Genomic DNA, 20,855 nt, shown 5'->3' with positions numbered 1-20,855 from the left:
AGAAAATGACAAACCAGTCAGAGAACTTAAAAATTCTGCTGGGGTGGGCCTTTCTGGGTAATACCCGTAATTAAGTTTAATTAGAAAGATTTGCCTCACAAACACCCTCTGTCTTGCAGCGAGAGGCAGGAAGGGACAGACTGGCACACTGACCACCAGCTGCCAGTGCCTACGCTGGAGAGCCAGCTGGACCTGAGCTGGAATCCTGGCTGCTGTGTGCATGGACAGGCTGTGTGTTCTTGCACAGATAGCCAAGGCCTTTCCAGTGTTGGTTTCTTTCTCTATAGAATGGAGATTGTCGCAGGAGGTTATTATTATGGTTAAAGGTAATGCATCTGTGGGTTGGGGACACAGATCCGTTTGTAAAGTGCTTGCTGTGTGAGCATGCGGGTCTGAATTGGACTCCGAGATCTCATTTTTAAAAAATGCCAGATGTGGTGGCACATGTTTGTAATCCCAGGCCTGAGGAGGTGGATCCCTGAGGAGCTGGACAGGAGGCCTAGCCTACACAGTAAGCCCCAGATCACAAGGAAATTCTTTCTTTAAAAAACAATGGGGGAGCTGGCTAAGTGGTTAAGAGTACTTGCTGTTCTTCCAAGGATCTCAGACTTGATCCCCAGCCCATGGCTCATGACAGTCTGTAATACCAGATCCAGGGGATCTGATACCTTCTTCTGGACTCTATGGACAGGTGGTGCACAGACATAAATGTAAACAAAACACCTATACATATAAAATAAAATAAAATAAAAACTTAAAAATGTGTGTGGTGTTGTGGATGATTAATTGATAAATAAAACACTGATTGGCCAGTAGCCAGGCAGGAAGTATAGGTGGGACTAACAGAGAGGAGAATTGAGAGAACAGGAAGGCAGAGGGAGACACTGCCAGCGGCCGCCAGGACAAGGAAGATGTAAGGTACCGGGTAAGCCACGAGCCACATGGCAAAGTATAGATTAATAGAAATGGGTTAATTTAAGATAGAAGAAGTAGATAACAAGAAGCCTGCCATGACCATATAGTTTGTAAGCAATATAAGTCTCTGTGTGTTTACTTGGTTGGGTCTGAGCCGCTGAGGGACTGGCAGGTTAGAGAGATTTGTCCTGACTATGGGCCAGGCGGGACCAGAAAAACTCTAGCTACAGTGTGGCTTCCAAGGAATAAAATTAGAAGTTGTCCATAGGCCTGTGCATGCCTGTACAGACACACATGAATGCACACACACACACACACACACACACACACACACACACATACACACAATGAATATTCGTCATCGGAGGAGATCAAATTCTAGCGATCTCTAATTGGCTGCTGCTTTCCTGGTGATGTTATGTAAAAAACAGTTGCCTATCTCGATTTGAACAGTCGAACAGTTCAGGATTGTGATTATCAACATCTCCTACAGAACCTGTTTTTAGATTAGCATCATTTTGGCCAAGTAGAGGTGAGTGCTGATTGAAACTGTCACTTGTCATTTCCAGCAGCCAGGCATCTTCTTATCTCTCTGTCTAATGTCTTCAAGTGGCGCTGTCAGGCAAGGCTGATCAAGAGTCAGACAAGGAACTGCACCTTGGCATCCTTCCTCTGCTCACTCCCAGGAGCTGAACACTCAGAGCTGGCTTGAAGGATCGTACTGGATGAGCTCAGTCAGTTTAAAGATACAAAAATTCCTTCATGCATCTGTTTGAAACAAAAGGCTTTATTGTTTGTGCAGTAGACATTACCTACTGCTTCAGTGGGGTCAGGCTCAGAATTGACCACAGTTTTAATGTGCAATACTGCAGCATACGTGGATGGGGGTTCTGAAACAGTGTTCTGGACACTTAAATCTCCGTGGGATTTTTAAAACTTCCTGGTGTTATTGCTGAGATGGATTTTCATCTCCTTACTATCTGAGTTCCCATTTCCTTAAAGTCCAAATCACTACAGAATAAGAGTTTTCATATCATTAGTGACCAGAATGATGTTCGGTTTCATGTAATATCTTCCATCGTCTTTTAGTCAGTCATGTATGAATGGCTTGCTCAGTTAGGGTCTCAACTGATGACAAAGAATATTAGAATCACTGCAATCTGTACATGATCATCGTCAAGTAATCTTTATTATAAATTCACCAATGTATGACACTAAGTGAAGGAAAATAAACAAATAATTAATTGTTCATTGACAAAGACTAGGAATATGGACAAGTTTGCAGAGACTTGCAGACCCTTATGCAAATGCCCTCATGAAACATTGGTGGAATGTTGGTAGAAGGAACATTATATAGACAAAGGGGCTGGAGAGTTGTTGATATGCTGTGGATGATTGATTGATAAATAAAACACTGATTGGCCAGTAGCCAGGCAGGAAGTATAGGTGGGACTAGCAGAGAGGAGAATTGAGAGAACAGGAAGGCAGAGAGGAGGAGATACCAGCCTGCCGTCCAGGGAGCATCATGTAGAGGCAGCAGGTAAAGCCACAGAACACGTGGCAACATATAGATTAACAGAAATGGGCTTAGTATAAGAGTAAGAGCTAGACAATGGTAGGCTGAGCTAATGGCTGAGCAGTTTAAATAATATGTGTCTGTATGTTTATTTTATAAGTGGGCTATAGGACTGCCAGGGTTTGGCGGGACCCGGAGAGAAAAACTCTAGCTACATTGATATTCTTTCATCACCACTTCTTCATATCACCTCTCATAGAATGGTGGGAGAGCACAGTGGTTACTAGCTATTTGTATTTATGAGTCAGTTAAATTAGAAAACTAAAACTCGAGTGACTGATGTTAGGTGGCTAGGTTTTAATTCCATCGAGTAGATGAATTTAAAAAACATGTATCTATTGAGCCGTTGAGATGGCTCAAAGGGGAAAGGTGCGGCTGCCAGGCCTGACTGCCTCAGTTCTACCCTGGAGGACTCACAGAATGACAGAAAAGAAAGAACTCATGCAAGTTGTCCTCTGATCTCTACGTGTGTGGGCCCATGCATACATACATACAGAAATAAATAAAAAATGTAAACAAATTTTAAATGTATTTAACTAGTTAAATATATCATAAACTCGTGACATTATCTTCTGAGGACATTTGAGTAATAAGGGTAGATTCAGTTCCAGAATAAATAGTGGTCTTCACACTCTTTACAGAACTCACTATAATCAAGAAATTGTTCTAAGTCTGAATGGACTATAAATTACTACCTTGGTAGGTATGATTGCTCCCATTTTACAGGTGAGGACATTAAGGTACAAAGAGATAATATGTTCAAAGTTACAAAGAAATATAAGAATTTGGATACATATCTTCAGTGTTCATTGTTGTTTGTCTTTGCTCGTTTGGGGGGCCTGCCACCCAACTCCCAAATAAATCACACACAGAAGCTTGTTACTACTTATAAATGCCTAGCCTTAGCTTGGCTTGTTTCTTGCCAGCTTTTCTTAACTTAGATTAACCCTCTTGTCTCTGGGCTTCTGCCTCCTAAATTCGGAGATTAAAGGTGTGTGCTTATTAATTAGAAACTTGCAGCTTGGAGAGGTTAAATAATATGCCTGAAGATGTGGAATGATTTGGTAACTCCACTGAGGAGTGAGCCAGACAGATCCCATCTCATTCCTGGATGGAGAGGAAGGACATTAAACAACCAAATAAATAATTGATGGGGGCTGTGAAGAGTGCTCTGATCAGCGCAAAGAAGATGCACAATCTCCAGGGTTTTTGTTTGTTTGTTTTGTTTTGTTTTTCAAGACAGGGTTTCTCTAGAACTCACTCTGTAGCCCAGGCTGGCCTCGAACTCAGAGATCTGCCTGGCTCTGCCTCCCAAGTGCTGGGATTAAAGATGTGCGCTACCACTGCCAGGCCAGTCTGAGTTTTAAGGGTCAAAGCAAGCATTCTTCCACAGTGAAGTGATGTAGCACCCTGGAGTCCCACAAAATGTGGGAGTTGGCAAGGGGGAGGGAGGGATGGGTGGCGGGAGTGAGAGGAAGGATTAGGAACAGCCACATTCCAGAAGGAGGGTGGGAGGGCTGGGAGTGAAGAAGACCAACAGGCAGTCTGCAGGAAGGTGGGGAGGGGACAGTGTTAGCTGAGGATGGAGAGCCAGGCTGGACTGTGCTAAAGGCATGGAGATTTTAGATCTTGTCTTAGGAGCATTGTCATCACTGAAGGGTTTAATAAAGAAGTGACAATTGTGCCCATGTGGCTCTGTCATCCACCTGCCCTCCGAGCTTTGCTTTCTGAATACATTACAGAAAATTTCTATGAAGGGGCATGGAGCTGCACACCTTTAATCCCAGCATTCAGGAGGCAGAGGCAGGCAGATCTCTGTGAATTTGAGACCAGCCTGGTCTAGGTAGTGAGTACCAGGACAGCCAGAGCTACCTAGTGAGACCATGTCTCGAAAAACAAACAAACAAACAAACAAACAAACAAACAGCTAATCTTTCCTCAACACCTTGTAGCTTTTAATGAACTACTATCTCCCTTTCATAAGGAGTGTGGTATGTGGAGACTATTCACTATTTCTCAGTCTTGGCTGCGTCTTAGAATCACCTGGGGAACTGAGACAAGGATTCCATGCCACACTCAAGGCCAATTAAATCAGGATTTTCAGGAGAAGGAGCCAAGCATTCTTATCTTTTAGACACAGTGGCCTCTGCAATTCAATTTAACAGGCTTTTATTGAACTCCACTGATCCTGCGTCTAGGCACCGTGTTAGAGTCTGCACATAAAAGGTAAGTGTGGACAGCTGTCCACAGCTATTAACTAGTTAGATGTTGTGACTGCTGCAGCTGCTAGGCAGGACAAGCAAGGCTCAGGAAGCCCCAGGAATCAGCGGGCAGTGACAGGAATCAAAGGCAATGAAAATACTAAACCACGTGTTTACATGTCTGCTGGGTCTCACCTGGTCTGTTCACTACACCACTGCCTGGATGGAAAGCCCAGAAATCGGACAACTCAAGTCAAGACTTATGGATCCTGGAGAGCTGTGATTCACAGCATCAGAAAGCGGTCTGCTGCTTGCTCCCTCTGAGAGTCAGTCAGACAAAAAGATCCCACATCCGTGTAGGCAAGCGATTCTTTTGAAAAACTGTGTGTGTGTGTGTGTGTGTGTGTGTGTGTGTGTGTGTGTGTGTGTGTGTTGTGTGCTGCACATGGTACGGAGCATATATGGAGGTCTCAGGCATTGGTCCTTACCTTCTACATTATTTAAACATGATCTCATGTTTGATGCAGACTAGCCAGCCCTCTATCTCCTGTCTCTATCTCCCATCTCAGCATAAAGGTGCTGGGGTTATGGACATATGCTACCACTTCCCACTTTACATGGGGTCTGGGGTTCAAACTCAGGTTCTTACTACACTTGTGCAATGAGCCCCTTATACACGAGTCATCTTTCCAGACCCCCCTTTAATGTTTCTACTTGACTGTATAAGATAACACAAGAGAAAACAAGCTGCTAGCATAGAAAATCTTATGGAGTAGGGAGAGGAGAAATCTTTAAGGCTATCCAGGGTGATGTGCAAAACTTGTTAGAAATGTACCTGCAAGGCCTCTGATGGGGCAGTCTTCTGCAATGCAGTCTAGGCAAGTGGGATTGGCATACATAAATGCTTTTTAATTAATTGATTAATGAATTAATTTAATGTGTATGGGTGTTTTGTCTTCATGTATTTTTGTGCGCCAGCAGAAGAGGGTGTTGGTTCTCCTGGGATTGGAGTTATGGGTAGTTGTGAGCCACCATGTGGGTGCTGGGAATTGAACCCAGGTTCTCTGGAAGAGCAGCCAGTGCTCTGAACTACTGAGCCATTGCTCCAGATCCCCTTCAAATGATTCTTGAACCCAGGTTTGATATCAGCTGGTGTTCTATGCATGTGGGTTGCAAAGAATATTCACATTTCTTGAACTCAATTTGCCCACAATTTATTGAATCAGTATAAATGTGCCTTCTCGATATTTTAAAGGGCTGATTCCCTGGGCATATAACTCAGTGCCAGAACTATTGCTTAGAATATTCAAGGACCAATGTTTCACTTCAGGACCAGGCATAGGGAAAGGCTGATTGGTAGGTAAAAGTAAGTATTCAAGTTGTGTGTGGGGAGGGGAAGTCTATGATGGTCCAAGGAAAATTCTGTCTTTCCAACCATGAAACCATCAACTTTCTTGGCTACCTATGTAGGCTATTGATTTCAAAACATTGTCATGAACAGCAATGCTTGTTTTCGATTATTCTGCGTGTTCTCTGTTATTTTGCTAGACACAAAAGTACACTCAACAAGTGCTACTGATTATGATTAAGTTGATTATCAGAGCTAGAAAGTATGTCTTGTTCTCGTAAGAAGACATTTTACTATTTTGCAAGATTTAAAAGGCTATAGAATGAAGCTTCATTTTGAAAGCTTTTGGAGGTGATCTAAGTTTGTGGCAACCCCTGGGTGCTTGAAATTCTAAGATTTCAACCAGAATGTGAGAAATAATCATCCATGATCAATAAATACCCATATTTCCATCTAAGTGCTTAAGTACTTTTACTTGGTGGTACAAGGAACTAGGGAAAGAATAAAGCTGTTAGTGCAGAGAATCTTAAGTGGTAAAGAGAAGAGAAATCTGGAAGACCATCTGGTGTGATGTGCAGAAGTTGTTAATGCACCTGCCAAATCAAAGACCCAGACGTGAATCCACACATCTATGGATACCTGATTTTTGACAAACAAACCAAAATTATACAGTGGAAAAAAGGAAGTCTCGACTCTTCAACAAATGGTGCTGGTCTAACTGGATGATGGCACGTAGAAGAATGCAAATAGATGCATATCTATCACCCTGCACAAAATTCAATCCTAGTGGATCAAAGACCTCAACATAAATCCAGATACACTGAATCTGATAAAAAAGAAAGTGGGGAATATCCTTGAACACATTGGCACAGGAGACAACTTCCTGAACAGGACACCAATAGCACAGGCACTAAGATGGACAATTAATAAATGGGACTTCATGAAACTGAAAACTTCTGTAAGGCAAAGGACACCATCAATAGGACAAGATGGTAACCCTCAGAATGGGAAAAGATCTTCAGAAACTGTGGTGATATACGGTGTACCCTAATAAAATTTACCTGAAGATCAGAGAACAGAACAAGCCACTAGATTAAACATAAAGGCCAGACAGTGGTGGCATGCACCTTTAATCCTAGCACTCATGAGGCAGAGATCCGCCTGGATCTCTATGAGTTCAAAGGCACTGTAGACTACATGGGATTGACTCAGTCTAGGAGAGAAACAGAGGCAGGCAGTGGTGGCTTTTAATCTCAATACTTGGGAGTCATGCACCTTTAATCCCAGCACTAGGAAAGTTGAGACAGGAAATGATATGGGTGGGCAGAGAAAGGTATATAAGGCATGAGGAGACAGGAACTAAAGCCTTTTCAGCTGAGGAAGCTCATTTGGCTAGATGCCTGTTGGCTAAGACTTTTCAGGCTGAGGAGTCCTAGAGGTAAGAGGTGGCTTGTTCCTTTGTCTCTCGAATCTTTCAGCATTTACACCAATATCTGGTTCTAGGTTTTTATTATAAGACCTTTAGAAGTTTGAACAATAACCAACACCACATCTGACAGAGGGCTAATATTCAAAATATATAAAGAACTCAAGAAACCAGACATCAACAAACCAAATAATCCAATTAAAAAAATGGAATACAGATCTAAATAGAAAATTCTCAATAAAGGAATCTCAAATGGCTGAGAAACGCTTAAGAAATTTTCAACATCTTTAGCTGTCAGGGAAATACAGACCAAAATGACTCTGAGAGTACATCTTACACTTGTCAGAATGGCTAAGATCAAAAACACAAGTGACAGCTCATGCAGGTGAGGATGTGGAGCAAGGAGAATACTCCTCCATTCCTGGTGGGAATGCAAACTTGTACAACCATTTAGGAAATCAATATGGTGGTTTCTCAGAAAATTGGGAATCGATCTACCTCAAGACCCAGCTATACCACTCCTGGGCATATATCCAAAAGACACTCCACTCTACCACAAGAACACTTACTCAACTATGCGTATAGCAGCTTTATTCATAATAGCCAGAAACTGGAAACAACCTAGACATCCCTCAACCAAAGAATGGATGAAGAAATTGTGGAACATTTACAATGGAGTATTACTCAGCTGTTAAAAACAATGACATCATGAAATTTGCAGGCAAATGGATGGAACCAGAAAAAAAAAAATCATCCTGAGTGAGGTAACCCAGACCCAGAAAGACAAACATGGTACGTACTCCTAAGTGGCTGTTAGCTGTAAAGTAAAGGAGAACCATGCTACAATCCACAGATCCACAGAGGCTAAGTAACAAGGAGGGCTCAAGGGTGTGTGTGTGTCTGAATCTCCCTGGGAAGGGGAAATAGAATAAACATAGAAGGTGGATGAGGGGATGGGGGAAGCAGGAACAGGAGGGATCATGTTGGGGGAGGATGGAGGGAGACAGTACTGGGGGAAACAACTGAAACTCGGGGGCATCTTGAGCATGATCTAGAAACCGAGAGCAATGGAAATTCCCAGGAATCTATGAGAGTGACCCTAGCTAAGACCCTAGCAATGGGAGATACAGAGCCCTAACTGACCATCTCCCATGACCAGACAGGACGTTCACTGGAGGGATTGGGACACCAATCCAGCCATGTAACCTTCAACCTACAATTTGTCCTGCCTACAAGATGTGCTGGAGTATAGGTGGAATAGAAATTGTGGGAGTGGCCAACCAATGACTGGTCCAGCTTGAAACCTATGCCATAAGAGGGAGCCCAGCCTGACACTGCCTGGAGGGCCAGGGTCCAGAGGCTGGAGAACCCAGAGACTTAGGTTAAAACCAAACACAACTGGCAAAAAAAAAAAAAAAAAAAAAAGTCGATGAAATGATTCCTAATGATATTCTGCTACACTCATAGATTGGTGCCTAGCCCAGTGGTCATCAGAGCCTTCACCCAACAACTGAAGGAAACAGATGCAGAGACCCACAGCCCAATGTTAGGCTGAGCTTGGGGAATCCTGCTGAAGAGAGGGATGAAGGATTGTAGGAGCCACAGGGGTCAAGGACACCACAAGAACACCCACAGAATCAACTAACCTGGGCTCACAGGGGCTCACAGAGACTGAACCAACAACTAGGGAACCTGCTTGGGACTGACCTAGGCACTCTGTATGTGTTACAGTTGGGTAGCTTAGTCTTCTTGTGGGACTCCGAACAGTGGGAGCACAGAGATGTCTCTGACTCTTTGCCGGCTTTTGGGATCCTTTTCCTCATACTGGGTTGCCTCGTCCAGCCTTCAACACCATATGCCATGTTTGGTTGATATCCATGGGAGGCCTGCCATCCTCTGAATAGAAATGGAAGAGGAGTGGTGGTGGTGGGGGCAGGCAGAGGGGTGGTGGGAGGGGACTGGGTGGAGAGGAAGGAGGGGAAACAATGATGGGTTATAAAGAAAGGTTAAGAAAAAGAAAAGAGAAGAAATGCACCTGCCAGGCCTCTGATGGCACAGTATGCAGTGCAGTGTGGGCAAGTGGGATTGGACCCTATGACTACTTTCATAAATAAACACTTCTTAGGAGCCTGATGCCTACTCTAGTCCAGACTAATTATCAAGTCTACAATATCCCATTTCGTGTTGCTGTAATGAAATACCTGAAGCCTGATATTGAAGAGGACTGTTCAGCTCACAGTCCTGCAGGGTTGAGGGCCCGATTGGGTGATGATGTCCTTCTTGGTACAAAGTGGCAGAAGTGTCACAGAGACAAGAGACAGGTGGTGTGTGTGTGTGTGTGTGTGTGTGTGTGTGTGTGTGTGTGTGTGTGTGCGTGTGTACACATGTGTGTTCCGTCTTTTAACCTTTTCTGAGGAAATCACAGTAGTGATGGTGGTGGAGCACTACCCTGATGGCCTCATCTAATCTAGTCATTTCCCAAAGGCTACAGTTGGACTGAGTTTTTACCCTTTTAACTTTGCAAAGGAGTTTAAATGTCAAGACATGCAGTGTTGGGCAACACAAAAGTTCCAGTTTATGGAGGAAGACACTCTGACCCAAGGATCTGAAGGGAACTTTTCAGAGTTTTGTGGCTAGTTAATACCAAAATGTAATGTGTTCTCCATGATACTACACAGACCTCCAACTTTCTTCCAATGTTACTATAGTCCCAATCCCATTGAGTCAGCCTAGGCTTTAGAAATACTTAAAGTGCATTTTGTTTTGGATGATGGGTATGAGAGCAAGAGGCTTAGCTCAGAGTAGATATGTAGGCCTGATCAATAGCTGAGTTAGGAGTTATGATTGTAAATGCCTCAAACAATTGTTTAATTATTTTTAAGGAGTGTATTGATGTGGTATCCTAGAGTTTGGAATTTAAAGCAATTTGAATGATCATTTACTTTATTAAAAAAATCACTTTAGAAAGAAATACACTTACAATAGTTGAGTTAAAGCTGTACTATTATAATTCATGGAGACAACTTTTAACTTTTAAAAATGTTCTTTGTAATATAATAATATGGTATAGGTACCTTTTAAAGCTTATTTTATTGATGTATATGAGTGTTTTGCCTGCGTGTATATCTGTGCACCATGTGTATGCTGGTGCCCTGGGAGACCAGAAGGGGGCATTGGATCCTCTGGAATTAGAGTTATAGGGTTGTGAGCTGTGCTCTTGGGTGCTGGGAATCAAACCTGGGTCCTTTGGAAGAGCAGCAAGTGTTCTTAACCACTGAGCTCTCTCTCTAGCCCCCAAGCATAGGGATCTTTTTCTCTATCTCCTTTTAAGGCTTTAAGATACTTTTCCTTCCACCTTAATTTTTTTTTTGGTTTTTTTTTTTTTTTTTTTTTTTAGTTTTTTTCAAGACAGGGTTTCTCTGTGTAGCTTTGCGCCTTTCCTGGAACTCACTTGGTAGCCCAGGCTGGCCTCGAACTCACAGAGATCCGCCTGGCTCTGCCTCCCGAGTGCTGGGATTAAAGGCGCGCGCCACCACCGCCCGGCTCCTTCCACCTTAATTTTAAGAATGATGAAAACTGCTTAACTAAGGAAAATAAATACATATCAAAATACAAAGTTGTGTCACGGTTTGAACGTCACACACACATTCTTCCATCTATTACAAAAGGCTCAGGGGATCAGCAACACATCTCTGTACTGCTCAATGCCAACCACAAGGAGGAAGAGGAGGAGAGACCAAGTTAGGAGGGAGCTCTGCTGAACTCCTTTGAGCACACAGTCGTGCATCTATCCCTTTAAGGTTTCCACTCCATTAGTGCTGTACTTTCTTCTGTCTTACACAGCTCTCTCTCTTTTTATTCTTAGAGAGACAGCGTCCTACCATTGACGCTAAGCGAATGATTCACGGCACCATGAAAAGTATTAACTACCAGCTATTAAAGTACAAGCCCTTGAAGGGAGAAAACCCATAACACAAAACTCTCCATGATTCCTTCTTGAAAAACATCATCCTGTCTGGATCTCAGAGAACTAAATTCATGTCCTCAGAGCGCCACATGCCACCTTCTGCTGTGAATTACACAGTTCATTTAGATGGCTGCACTTCCTGTGGCCCCTACTGTGGCAGTTCCATATGCCATAGGTACTCAAGGAGTGCCAGAGACCACACTTCTAAGATTAGCCCAGCGGGGGGTCGCTCTTGATGGAGATGGTGCACGATGTATTATGTAAGGGCTGAAAGTACCCGCTTGTTGAAGTGTCCTTCTCAGGGTACACAGCAGTCGAATGAGCTTCAGGAGGAGAAAGCTCTCTTGTACTTCACACATCATGCAATGGGAGCCACCTAATGACTTTGGGGGTTTGTAAGAACACCTCCCAACCTCTCTAGGGAAGCTGGAACTGCAAAAGGCAGAGACCGCTGCAGACACACAGGTGCTCTGGTTACCTACAGTCTCTGACACAGTCCTGTCCCACTCTTGACAGCACTCAGAGATAACATACCCTGGCTCTAAGTGTCAGCCCAACATCCCCTAGTTCCATGGTTCTCTAAGTAGGGCCTGACTGCATGACTGCGGCTCATGTACTGTTTTGTGCTAGTTAGAAATATAGAAACACTTGACTCTGTCCCCACATCGGTCAAGATGCCCTTAGCGACTTGATTTTAACAAGCTCTCGTGTGTCCGCTGCAGGCTAGAGTAAGAACCAGAGCTATCCTCTGCTCTCTGCCGTGTGTAAGTGGCTCAGCTCACCTAGGAATATTCCCTTGGCTCTTGGGCTCTTGGACAGTGGAGAAAAGGAATGTTTGTGGGAAGGTAATGAAACTCATTTTCTTCTTCTTATTAAAACATTAAATGTCCCAAAGGTCTCCACTAAAAATTATCCTCATTATCAATATATACCTTCACAGGTATTTGCTGGCTCAGCTGAGAACTGCAAGGCCGTTCGATGGACACTGTAACTTGATCTGGGATGCACTGGTCTGAGACAGCTCGCCTTGATGTCTATCTACTCTTATGGCCATGAACAAGGAGTTTAGGAAGATAATCAATAGTGTATAAGTGATTTTAGGAACTTTAAGTAAGAGAAAAATATAAGTTGCAAGAGGCCTTTGGACCTGTGTGGTTTTTCTGATCTCATTTTACGCAGGCCTCATAGCTTGTTAATGATAATGATCAGATCCCGAACCCAGATGTCACCATTCACAAAGGGCTGTCTTTCCTGGAGATTCGTGTAACACTGAGAAATTCCATCACTTAATATTCACATTTTCTTTAACAAAATCGGTGGTGAGTATAATAAATTCTGGTGAAAAAAAAAAAAAGATCAAGATGACATCCTACCCTCAGGAATCAGGCGGAGGGTTCACAATCATCTTCATATTCATGCAAGTTCCAATTGGAAATCTAATTATACCCATCTATTGTTTTGTTAAATGATCCCAGAAAAGTCTGTAAAAAACAAAACAAAACAAACAAACAAACAAAAAACTATTGTGTTAGGTTTAGAGTGATGGGTCAGTAATTAAGGGCACTGGTTGCTTTTCCAGAGGATCTGGGTTCAATTCCCAGTACCCACATCAGCTTACAACCATCTATTACCCCAGTTCTAGGAGAGCAGATGCCCCCTTCTGGCTTCTAAGAGCACCAGGAACTCACGTAATGCACAGAAATGTGTGGAAGCAAAACACTTATATAGATAAATTTAAGATTTTAAGAAAAAATTTTTAAAAAATCTATTGTCTCATCAGCAGGAACTTGAGTATGGAACATTGTAAAGAGCCCAAGTAGTTATCTAGTACCAATGGTCAGTTCTGAAAACATATTCATACAAGTAACATAATACTGACCGAGCAGGTTGTATTTATATGTTTAGAAACACACACACACACACACACACACACACACACACACACACACACACACACACACTTAAAGAAAGAAAAGACCATGCATTTGAAAGGGGTAGGGTTACATAGATAAGTTGGAGAGAGGAAAGGGAAAGGGGGAAATGATGTAATTAAATCTCAAAAAAGTTATAGATAAAAAAGAGCCTGAAAAGTCATTTCCGAGTTTCTCCTTTAAGAGTGTAATTAGAACCCCAAAGAAGGAAAACTTCCCCAGGAAATCCCACGTTGGTGGTGAGAATAGCCTACAGCGTTGACAGCAAGGGCTGGAGCGTATTTCATGGCTGTAGATTCTTTTCTGGTTTTAGAAATAGAAACTCTGTTGAAGGCAAGGCAGAAGAAGCTCTTTTCTCTCCCAGGGTTTAGACACAACTGAAGCCCCTTCCCTTCTCCCAGCTCCTCCCTGGGAATGTGGGTAGCAGAGGACCTCCATCCCAACCCCTTCCCTTCTCCCAGCTCCTCCCTGGGAATATGGGCAGCAGAGGACCTCCATCCCAACCCCTTCCTTTCTCCCAGCTCCTCCCTGGGAATGTGGGCAGCAGAGGACCTCCATCCCAACCCCTTCCCTTCTCCCAGCTCCTCCCTGAAGATGTGGGCAGCAGAGGAACTCCATCCCAACCCCTTCCCTTCTCCCAGCTTCTCCCTGAAGATGTGGGCTGCAGAGGACCTCCATCCCAACCCCTTCCCTTCTCCCAGCTCCTCCCTGGGGATGTGGGCAGCAGAGGACCTCCATCCCAACCCCCTTCTCTTCTCCCAGCTTCTCCCTGAAGATGTGGGCTGCAGAGGACCTCCATCCCAACCCCTTCCCTTCTCCCAGCTCCTCCCTGGGGGTGTAGATAGCAGAGGACCTCCATCCCAACCCCTTCCCTTCTCCCAGCTCCTTCCTGGAGATGTGGGCAACAGAGGATATGGTTTGTTTCTCTCCAGTCTTTTCTTCTTTCAGGGAGCAGCAATTGTCCCTCATTGTCTCTGGTATTTGAATACTTTGTCCCCACTTGGTGGCTGTTTGGAGAGGCTTAGGAGGAGTGACCTTGATGGATGTCACTAGAGAGGGCTTTGAGGTTTCTGAAGATTAAGGGCATTTTGAGTTCCCCTAGCGCCCTCCCTCTTTCAATTTGAGACGTGAGCTCTCAGCTGTTCCTGCCGCCATGTCTGGTGCTTGCTAGTCCTCCTGCCCTTTGGTGATGGACACTTATCCCTCTGGAACCATAAGCCCCAAATTAGCTTTTACATGTTGCCTTGCTCAGGGTGTTTTATCACAGTAATAGAAAGGTAATGGACACAGGAAATTTTCTATTTCACAGGAAGCATGCTTCTCAAAAAACAAAAAAAGCCACAGTATATATCAAGTGCAGAAATGTCCACTGAAATATTAGTCTTTTTTTTTAGTTAAAAAAAAACAATAGCTTTGATTTTTTTTTTTTTGAGATACAACCATCCAATTCACATATCATGAAGTTCACTAAGGAAATAAAATTCTTCTGTCTTCAGAACTGCTTTCAAATACATTATAGAACTCACTTGCAAGGCCCGACTCAGTACACACAGCCTGTTCCTGGTCACTCACTGACACACGAGGAGCCATGGCAATTGGAGTCACTGCACAGGCAGACAAGATGATGTGCTGCCCCCTTCCATCACTCATTCAGGTGCTCTTCCAGTCTATGTAAGAGGGTCACAATGCTTTCATGCTTGTTGGTGACTTCACTGTTAAAGTGGCCTCTGTGGTGAAGACAATGATTTTAAAGATCCAGAAATACCTATAGGAGGCCATAGTTCATTTTCATTCTGATTGAATGAGAAGGATAGACAGTTTGTCTCTTTCAATAAAAAATAGGGAAGGGAGAACATAACCATACCTTGGTCATTTCCTCTGACTTCCTGCCCAATGACCTCTTATGATAACTGCTCAAGGAACAGGGCCTTATTGCCTTATGAAGAAAAGGGATAGAGAGCTCTTCTTTGGTAATGTTTACAGCCAAAAAAGTGCATATGCATTGTCTTAGTTAGGGTGTCTATTGCTGTGAGGAGACACCGTGACCACAGCAACTCTTATAAAGAAAACATTTAATTGGGGCTGGCTTACAGTTTCAGAGGTTCAGTCCATTATCATCACGGTGGGGAGCATGGCAGTGTGCAGGTAGATGTGGTTCTGGAGTTGAGAGTGCTACCTCTTTCAGTCAGCAGGAAATCGACTAACTGCCACACTGAGGGAAGCTTGAGCAAAAGAGACTTCAAAGCCCGCCCCCACAGTGACACACTTCCTCTAACAAGGCCACACCTCCTAACAGTGCCACTCTCTTTGGGGGTCATTTTCTTCAAACCGCCACATGCATCAAAAGGTCCGCTATTCCCTGCTACCTTAGTCTTTACTAGTGGCTCTTATCAGGAGTGCACTTGGACAGAGAATGAAGGAGAAGGAGGGGCTGGTGGGTGCTGTGTCCAGTCAGCCATATTGTTAGATATTTCTAGAGAAGAAGAATAGATTGGACTCAATTAGAGATGCTAAATCATATAAGATGGATAAATAAATCAGAAGGAGTCCAGATATCAATGAGAACTGTTAGAGGCACCCCTAGTGGAAGGAAGATTGTCAACAACCAAGACATCCATCCATTGACTGTAGTGGTCATGCGTTTGGTAATTGTGGCCTAGTCCAATAAGTCCTTTCTATTCTGTTGGACATCTTCTGATTTATTTACATAAAAGCTGTAATGATCAACATGAGATAGTTTCTGACAACCGTTCTGATTAAGCCAGTGAAATGTTTTAAGTAATTTTTATTGATGGCCAGACCAAGAGCAGGCTGGAGCCCTCAAAGTCGCTTGATGTCTAAATTCAGGGATACAACATTTTAAAAATGCAAACCCCACAAAGATACATCAGTTAGATGAAGGTCAGGATAACCTTGAAATGTTCACCCCTGGCAGAGCATAGTAGTTATCTCACACATAACTTGCCAATTATTTTGGTTAACATATCTGGTCCATGGTCAAGGCCATGGAAATCTTAATCAAATGTGTTGCCAAAACAGACATGACTGTAGAGGGGCTGAGAACTGTCTAAGCCAGCAGTTTTCAACCTTCCTAATGCTGCGACCCTTTAATACAGTTTCTCATGTTGTGGTGAAGCCCAATCATAAAATCATTTTTGTTGCTACTTCATAACTGTAATTTTGCTAATGACAAAATTTGTAATTATGAGTAATGTAAAACTCTGTGTTTTCTGGTGGTCTTAGGTGATGGCACAACCCACAGGTTGAGAATCACTGGTCTAAGCAAACACAAAATGGATTCAGAACAAGTTGGCATTACCTTAGTCATTTCATTCTCCATTTCTTTTTTTTTTTTTTTTTTTTTTTTTTTTGGTTTTTCGAGACAGGGTTTCTCTGTGTAGCTTTGCGCCTTTCCTGGAACTCACTTGGTAGTCCAGGCTGGCCTCGAACTCACAGAGATCCGCCTGGCTCTGCCTCCCGAGTGCTGGGATTAAAGGCGTGCGCCACCACCGCCCGGCTTCATTCTCCATTTCTATAGTTATTTTCAAATCTTGGATCTTGGCTCGTCAGGGGTAAATAAATACTGGGTCCTGAGAATCATTAGCCAAATAGAGGCAATTCTTTATCTGATGAACTTTAAAAGGCAATTTACTTCATTGGAATGAGGAGTAGGGCAGCTCTCCCGTAGAGCTGGTGAGGCAGCACAAAGGGGAATAAGGGGTAGGTCCTCTCTGGTCCTTATCAAGCATACACTTGGGGGCAGTAGGTGGACAGTCATGCATAAAACTGGATTGTTACACAGATGTTCTGAGGTCATACAGTGGATGAGACCGATGGTACACTCAAGCCAAGTTCCCGTGGAAGCGAAATAAGTTTGAGTTATTTGTAACCATGAGACTAGTATTACAAGACACAGAAAGGGGGACGCGTAATCAAACAGGAGTCCTGTTGTGAGAGAGTCTTAGCCTGGGTGGATCAGATAAGATGGTCCATTTCTGGTCCTGGTTTGGAACAGGCTTGGCAAGGGCGTGGTGAACCCAGGCAGACATCTGGTCAACCTTGATTGCAGCAGCTGGTGTGGTCAGGGTAACAGTGGGAGGTCCCTTCCAGGCAGGTATCAGTCCTTTCTTCTGAAACTTCTTGATGTACCTGGGTCTCTGGGTCAGAATGAGTGACAAGGCAGTGAGGAGGGAACCGGAAGGGCATCTGGAACCCTAGAACGGACTGCAGTCTGGACCTGTTGGAGAGAGGCAGACTTTAGAAGACTGTGAAGTGTCAAACCTAGGACAAACTGCTGAGGTGCCTATTTAACATATCAAAGAGGACCTGGCTGCCAAGTTCTCCCAGCATTCCCCAGTCCCTACCTATTATAGAGGGTTGGTATGCCTGGCCCCTTACCCTGAACTCTCCAGTCCAGGGCTGGGGCTGCCCTTCCTCCAGAGGCTCTTCCCTACATAATCCAGACATTTTGGCTACTTGCCCTCTCTGGTACCTTTGTCCTCCTGGGCTGCTGCACCTGGTTCCCCTCTCTCTCCTCTCCCGTCCCCTCCCCCCACATGGTCCAGCTCAGTCTGCTCCTGTCCACTCCGGACTCTCCCAGATGCCCCTGTCTCTGTCTCTGACTATGTTCCTCCACATATCAACAATAAACTTTCTCCCCCACCATACCTAGGAGCAGCCATGTTCTTTCCTTTCCTTTTTAATTCTTTTTATTTTTATTCAGAGACCAATTGGTAATCTCAATGACAGGGTCCCCTTTTCATTTTCATTTAAACACTTTACTTTTTTTCTCAGCAGTCAATAGGCCTTAAGCACGGGAGTGTCCTGGAGATCTGGCCAGCTGGCCTGAGATATGTCCAGCAAGTCCCCGCAGTCATGGAGGGCCACCTCAGGGTTATCATCAGGCATTAATGTTGCAGGGTTGAGACTGTACAGCAACAAAAGATGGGGTTGATGAAGCGACACAGTGATGTAAGCATTTGACATCCTCCAGCTGTGACTGTTTGAATGAGAATGACCCCCAAGGGCTCGGATATTTGAATGCTTAGTCATCAGTTGTTAGGAGGTGTGGCCTTGTTGGAGGAGGTGTTACTGAGAGTGGGCTTTTGAGGTTTTGAAAGTCTGCACTAGGACCAGTCTCTACCAGTCTCTCTCTCTCTCTCTCTCTCTCTCTCTCTCTCTCTCTCTCTCTCTCTCTCTCTCTCTCTCTCTCTCTCTCTCTCTCTCTCCCTCCCTCCTCCTCCCCCTCCCGCTCCCTCTCCCTGTCTGTGGATTAGGATGTAGAATTCAGCTACTGCTCCAGCTCTGTGCTGGCCTTTCCCACATGCTCCTCCTATGATGGTCAAACGCTAACCCTCTGAAACTATAAGCGTCCCTAGTTAAATGCTTCCTTTTATAAGAGTCGCCTTGGTCATGATGTCTCTTCACAGTAATAGAATAGTGACGAAGACATCGGCCATTTGTCCCTCTTAGGAGGGCTTCCACAGCCTGGGGAGCCGAGAAAGTCAGGTTCTGGCCCGGAGTGAGCTTCCCCTACTTGTACAGCGGTTGCAGCTATGGCACGCAAACGGGATGGCCAACCAGCAGCACCATGTCCGGACTCTTGGACAGATGTGTTACAGGCCTTGGCTAGGATCTGAAACAAAAAGGTGCAGCGGTTTAGTGACATCTGGTAGTGAAAGCTGGTGGTGATAGAGCGCAGAGGTGGATAGAAGGGGGTAGGACGGGATAGAGGTGCCTGAGGTGAAGGGGGGGGGGGTTGGGTTGGGGGTGGGGATGAATCTGGAAGAGGTAGGGGAGGTGGGGATGGGGGAAGACAAGTGTAGACGGGAGCCTAGTAGAGAACCTTGAACTCCAAAGGCAGCAGGACGGGTGGCTGGAGGCTGGTGACAGGCAGCCTACTCAGCCTGGACTCCCTGTTGGTGGTGCGTCGCCAGCTGCCCGCCTCCGCCTTCCGGCACCTGGTTGTGCCACCGCCACCTGGTCCAGGACCTTCTCAGATCTGAGAGGAGCACCCCCGCGGACCCCCGCCCCCAGCTCCCTAGCTTCCACAGGTCCTCTGTCCTCCCAGCACGAACTGGAGTTGCGGCACCCAGGATGGGGCCGGGCCAGCGCCCATGGCTGGCACAGCCTACCCAGTCCTTGCCAGGCGAAGCAGGCCTGGACTGGGGTTTGTCAATGGCCGGGAACGACTCCCCGCTGCGGAGCCCTGGGCCAGGGGTGTGTGGCTCCAGGACCAGATGGGTTTGACTAGACATATCCTGTTCTGGAGAAAAAAAGGAGACATTCTTTGCAAACAAAAAATACAAACAGCTAAAACCGGCAGAGGTTGCCACCTACTGGCAGAATCCGGAAAAACCAGCAGAATTTCAATCTATCAGTCAGTCAGAGTCAGCTCCCTTTTGGGGGGACAAACCAAATAGAAACACCATCAGCAAAAGCAAGAAGTCAATTAAACAACTCCCTGGACCAAACTTGCGTGACACACACTCAATCACTCACACACGAGTAATTGCGGGCCATTCGTTCAAGCAAAACGGAAGCATCTTTCACGAGAGGCAAGAAGAGGAGGATACAGGGTCCCCCACTATCGGCATCCTAACTTAGTGTGGAGGACTGGGGAGAAGTTCTCATTAGAAATTTACTTCCTAAACCAGAAAAGGGATTTGACTATTGACCCCTTTTATCCAGAAGAAGAAGGAGAAGAGACTTTCCTTTGGGGCCTACCCCACTTATCCAGAAGGCTCCCATGGGGCTCATCCTCTTCAACCAGAACCGTAACTGAATTCAGCCTACAGACCCACCTCCTAGGAGTGTCGGAAGGACTCTGTTTTGGTGCTGGGAACACAACAGTCACCCCAGACCTTTCCGGACTCAATGAGAGGAGTTGGGCCCTGGAACACTTGTCGGGAGGCATCTCCCCTATAACCTCTCCCTGGCAGGATAGGAATGAGGCTGGGTCTCCCAGAGCATAGAGATCTCATTGGGGCCTCCAATGCAATGACCCACTCAAGATAGTGTCTGACAACCACACTAATTAAGACAATTCAAAACGTTTTAAGTCGTTTTTATTGATGGCCAGACCAAGAGGGGCTTGAGCCTTTGAAAAGTCTCTTGGTGTCTAAATTCAGGGATACAGATTTGAAAGCAAAAATCGCTAAGATATATCAGAGTTAGGTGGAGGTCAGAGTAACCTTGAAACGTTCACATCTGGCGGAGCATAGTCATTATTTTCGACACAACTTGCCAATTATTTTGGTTAATATGTCTGGGCCGTGGAAATGTCACATGTGTTGCCAAAGCAGACGTGACTGTTGTGGGGAAGGTGGTAGAGGGGCTGAGAACTGTCTAAGCAAACACAAAGTTGAACCAGAACAGGATGACATTACCGCAGTCGTTTCAAAGTCGCCCTATTCCTTCTAGTGAAGGCAGGTGCTTCCGTCACTAGCCGTGAGAAGGTCTAAGGCCCTGAGAGTCCAGAGAACCGCTGCA

At 44.8% G+C, this 20,855-nt stretch overlaps 2 long non-coding RNA genes across 2 annotated transcripts; one reads left to right on the top strand and one right to left on the bottom strand.

Moving 5' to 3' along the window:
- The first annotated feature begins 1,354 nt into the window (after positions 1 to 1,354).
- LOC128108012 (uncharacterized) lies at positions 1,355 to 12,577 on the top strand. Its single transcript, XR_008217271.1, has 3 exons — positions 1,355 to 1,447; positions 12,156 to 12,278; positions 12,374 to 12,577. It is a non-coding gene; the product is annotated as an uncharacterized LOC128108012 (long non-coding RNA).
- Positions 12,578 to 16,959: 4,382 nt separating this feature from the next.
- On the bottom strand, positions 16,960 to 19,636 carry LOC128108011 (uncharacterized). Its single transcript, XR_008217269.1, has 4 exons — positions 19,210 to 19,636; positions 18,901 to 18,999; positions 18,147 to 18,291; positions 16,960 to 17,601 (listed from the first exon to the last, which is right to left on the bottom strand). It is a non-coding gene; the product is annotated as an uncharacterized LOC128108011 (long non-coding RNA).
- Positions 19,637 to 20,855: the final 1,219 nt, after the last annotated feature.

Source organism: Peromyscus californicus, unplaced genomic scaffold, assembly GCF_007827085.1.
Source record: "Peromyscus californicus insignis strain IS unplaced genomic scaffold, ASM782708v3 Scaffold_12__1_contigs__length_115047231, whole genome shotgun sequence".
Lineage (NCBI taxonomy): Eukaryota > Metazoa > Chordata > Mammalia > Rodentia > Cricetidae > Peromyscus > Peromyscus californicus.
The sequence above is the reverse complement of the archived record's forward strand: the minus strand, read 5'-3'. Positions and strand labels throughout refer to the sequence as shown.